The sequence below is a fragment of the Rhipicephalus sanguineus genome, chromosome 6 (genome assembly GCF_013339695.2).
Source record: "Rhipicephalus sanguineus isolate Rsan-2018 chromosome 6, BIME_Rsan_1.4, whole genome shotgun sequence".
Taxonomy (NCBI): Eukaryota; Metazoa; Arthropoda; class Arachnida; order Ixodida; family Ixodidae; genus Rhipicephalus; species Rhipicephalus sanguineus.
Window position 1 is genome coordinate 21,333,577 of NC_051181.1, and position 4,653 is coordinate 21,338,229.

At 51.6% G+C, this 4,653-nt stretch overlaps 1 non-coding gene across 1 annotated transcript; it reads right to left on the reverse strand.

Annotated features, from left to right (window-relative positions):
* Nucleotides 1-1,156: 1,156 nt before the first annotated feature.
* Trnam-cau (transfer RNA methionine (anticodon CAU)) lies at nucleotides 1,157-1,228 on the reverse strand. The gene has a single exon. It is a non-coding gene; the product is annotated as a tRNA-Met (tRNA).
* Between the last annotated feature and the right edge of the window lie 3,425 nt (nucleotides 1,229-4,653).

Genomic DNA, 4,653 nt, shown 5'->3' on the forward strand with positions numbered 1-4,653 from the left:
GATTCCGATCCCTTTGTTCTTTTTCAGTAAGGCACTGAACGGCGACGGGGCCCGTCAGCGTAGTACGGTCGTAAAAGTGACGGGAACCGTCACCGTAGTGTAAATTGTAATAGTGACGGGGCCCGTCATAGTAGCGACGTACATATAGTGAGGGGCCCCGTCATTGTAATGCCGTGACTACGGTGACGGGGCCCGTCAGCGCAGCGCCGTCGTAAAAGCGACGGGGCCCGTCACCTTATTGTATCGTAGAAGCGAGGGGGCCCGTTATAATAGCGAAGTACTCGTAGTGACGGGGCCCGTCATTTTAAAGCAGCAACTACGGTGACGGGGCCTGTCACCGTACTTCGTGAAAGTGCGGGGGCCCCTTCACCGTAGATTTATGGTCATTTTAGACGCCCTCGGCCGCTGCCGATCGTGGTGTAGTTGGTTGGCGTGCTCTCTAAGGAGTGGTAAAATTGCACGTCGTTTTTTTTTTTGCAGGTCGAATCCGGCTGCAGGTCGAATCCCAAAAACGGGATTCCTCCCTTTTTTTCCCCTCTCTTTTTCTTTTTTCTTCAGGTTATGCGTCAACGTCAACGTTCTGCTGTGAAGGAGCCGTAACTTTTTCGTTCAAATCTGCGGCCGTTATACAGCCCTAGCGTTCGGGTGATGCGTTCTTCCTGTGCGACCTCCGTTCTAATCGCGCTGAACAAGAAAATATTTCCGTTTCTTTTTCTTTTTCAGCGTTGTTTGAAGTAGTGTTACTTCTTTTTAAAAGATAATCGCGGTGGACAACATTCTACAGGTGGAGTGACGGAAAGAATCAGAATTCCTAAATAAGAAAACATAACTTATTTGTATGTTTAAATGTGGCTTCTACTATACATATGTGATTATTGTGTATAGTTTAAGAATGTATGTATTATTCTTTATGTATAATTTTTTGTATGTATGATTGTGTATATAATATATTATATATATATATGTCACTGCAAAACCACCCCTTATGTAATACCCCCCTTGATATAAGGAAAGGAGATGACTCTTAAGGGCTCGTTTTCTTTGTTAGACACAATCTTAATGAGAACAGACAACAACGCCAAGGAAAGTATAGGGGGTGTTATCTGTAGTATTTAGAATACAAATGTGAAGAAGTAAAGTGGACGAAAAGATAATTTGCCGCCGGCAGGGACCGAACCTGCGACCTTCCAATGATGCGTCCGATGCTCTACCACTGAGCTACGGCGGCGGTCATCCTCCCGTCCACTTTATGGGGTATATATGTGCATTTCAACCTTGGAGTGTTAATCGCAGCGATGGCGGCGAGTGTGGAACACTTTTTTTTCGCCTGTTGGCGTCACGTAGCACGTGATTTTTTTACGAGCTGGTATCTGACCAATGATCCCTCGCATACTACCTGAGGGGGCCTTTAAGGAAATAAAAGTGAAGTGAAACGAAGTGTCGCAAAGAAGGAGACAGTCTTATTTTACAGAGCCTTCTTGAGGTCCTGTAATCGGCGTTTTGCCTTTTTTGGAGCAGTCGAGGGAGTTTAGTCGCTTCTTCGGTGAAGCCTGTGCCGGTGGACCAGTAGTGTGCACCGCCTCTTGAGAGGCGCCAGGCATTTGCTCTAACGAGCGGTGTACATACAGTAGGCTTCGTCACGGCGGATGAAGCCTTCGACCTCACCAGGCCAGAGGTCGAGGGAACCTTTTTACTGCTGGGGCTAGCCTCGCTGCTGCCAGAGCGTGCAGCAACCGCTGGTATAGTCGTGTTGACGGAAGACAGGGCAGCCTTGGCTGCTACACTGTGGGAACAGGTGGTTGTCGCCTCAGCACACTGCGCGTAGCATGGACGACCGCCTGGGACCGTTGTAACGCTGTTCCTGTTGCACTACATCGGCAAAAGATGGTTCCTCACGAAAGATCGTGAGACATATTGTTGGGTATCTACCCACCAGCCTATCAACCGCTGTACTAGGCTGAGCAAATCATTTGGCGCCGACTCCAAACGGCTACTTTGATTTCCCACTTCATGAATTCCCAAATTCATCAAGGTGACGCCTTACCCACCTGTCGTCTCTGCACGAGTCCGTCATCCTACTTTAATCACGTGTATCGTCACTGTCGAAACAAGCCGAATCCCCCTTTGCGGGGGCTGAGAAACAGGAGCGATGGGAGGCTCCTTCGCGCAGTTCATGACCGGACGACTCACTCCGGATCGTGCGCTCGGCCAGTGGGGTCGCCGAACCGCAAGGACTTTCGGCCACCTAGAGCGGCCCGAGGGCCCTTCGTCTTCCTATTTCCTGAACCCATCCCCCCTCACTTGACCCACTTCATGACGTCTCTTAAGTCGTATCCTCCTCCTCCTCGGAAACTTATGTTCTGTGTGACTTCGATTGTGAGAGTATTTTTGCTTTTCAAGGCTGGAGGCGATCTTGAATGTGCGGAGTGGGTGCCATCACAGTTCGCACAATGGACCTCAGCCTCAGTCTTAGTCATCGGTAGTGTCCAGTAGTGGCGCACCTTGCATAGGCGAGCTTCCCTTGACAACTCTGCATGACCAAAACGCTGGCACTTGAAACAACGCCGCGGGTTTTCGATATACGGCCAGACGCGTAACTTTAGATAGCCTGTTGTAAGTGTTTCTGGTAGTGTATTGGAGCCAATGGTGAGTTACATGTCTCGTGGGAAGTTCCTTCTTGATGCGCCTCATCCAGATTCGTTGTACGCGTTCTGGCGTTTTCGCCCTTCCACCATCCAATTGTTCTTTGTCCGTAAGATCCGCGAGGTCGTCGTCTGAAACAACACTCTTCACGATGTTCATGGTCCGGTGTACACTAACGCAGATAGGTCAATCCCAAATCCCACTTGCTTGATAGCTTGTCATATTGGGACTTGTTTTACATTAATAATAGGTCCCCACTGGTCACTTTGGCGCCTTGCCGCTTCCAATAACTTCAGTGAGGCATCTTGTTCCAGATCAAGAAATCTGCGATGTTTGTTGCTTTATTTCGGTACTTTAAGAGTGGAATACGTGGTATTTTGGGAACTGATATTTTTCTTTCTTTGGAGCAATTGAGGGTTTACGTCGGTAGACCACCTCTTCGGGGGGCGACGAGTTGAAAAGGTGTTTCAGGAATCCCATGAAATGAGTTGATTGTTCGGCAGCCATGCCAGTTGCCCACAACCGAGACCAAGATGGGTGCCCTACGAGACGCGAAGGAAACGCAGACGCCAGCTGCACATGCCGGCCATTACCAAATATGATTTTCCCTAAGTAGGATAGCCACACCAGGTGCCACAAGGAAAACTAGAAGTAAATCGAAGAGGGGTGAAGACAGGAAAGATTAAAGGTGAGGGAAAGGCGAAGATGTGGGGACGGAGCGAGGTACCCCAGGATCCCCCTTTCGCCGGTCACGGCAAAGTCACGCACAGCTCGGGTTCGTGGTGACGCCACTCAGCAAACGGCAGATTGTGCAGAGGCCCCTGCGGGGGCTGCCTAAGAGGTCGCCCGGTGGCTCAACCAATGGATCGAGTATCAGGCAAAGACATTGATGCGCGGGCCGGACCGCAAACGTAAGGTCCGCGGCCGTATATGGCCCACGGACTGCGTGTGTTACACCCTGATGTAAGGAATCACTCGCACTTGGGCTCACCTGAGTTCTTCTCAGGCGCGCTCAGACGGACTCAAACGTACGACTTGGTGAGAGTCGGTGAGTCTGAGAGCTTGGTCGATATATTGTTACGTGAGTTACGTGAGTGACGAGTCGCTTTTACAAGTCGCTATTCACAAGATGTATTTGCAAGAGCGGCTGTAGCGCTGACCAGTCCGGCTCCGAGCTCGAGCAGCTAGCGACCTTCGTCCTCTTCGTCGGGCGCACACGCGCGTCGACAATATGAATTCCGGCAGCCTACATGTAGCATAACCCCCGGCGGCAAAGGCGCCGTCTCGGCGCATCTAGACGTCAACGTCATTGGGCGAGTGGTACTGCTTCAGGCGTGCGACGTGTACGATGTCGCTGGCATGCGGGGTGGATGAAGACGACGGGGCAGCAGGAGCGATTTCATAGGTGACGGGAGTCACCGCACGAAGCACTCGGTATGGCCCTGTGTACCGAGAGAGCAGTTTGTCGGACAGGCCAACGTGCCGGGTCGGAGACCACAGCAGAACCAAAGAACCGGGCGAAAAGTGTACGTCGCGGTGTCGTTGATCATACCGACGGCGTTGGTTCTCTTGGGAGGTCAGAAGGCGAGTACGAGCGGCTTCGCGTGCATGAGCGGCCCGGCTGATAGCGTCCAGGGCGTATTCAGTGGTCGGAGCTGCTGGCAACGGAATGACTGTATCGAGGGGCAATGTGGGTTCGCGGCCGAACAGCAGGAAAAATGGGGAGTAACCAGCCGTGTCATGGCGCGAGGAATTGTAGGCAAATGTCACGTACGGTAGAGCAAGGTCCCAGTCGGAGTGGTCTGAGGAAACATACTTTGAAAGCATGTCGGTTAGGGTTCGGTTCAGACGCTCCGTGAGGCCATTCGTTTGCGGATGGTACGACGTAGTGAGCTTATGCCGCGTTTCACATGAACGCAGGATGTCCGCTATGACTCTCGATAGAAATGTGCGGCCACGGTCCGTGAGCAGCTGGCGTGGAGCACCGTGTTGCAAGATCACGTCGCGCAG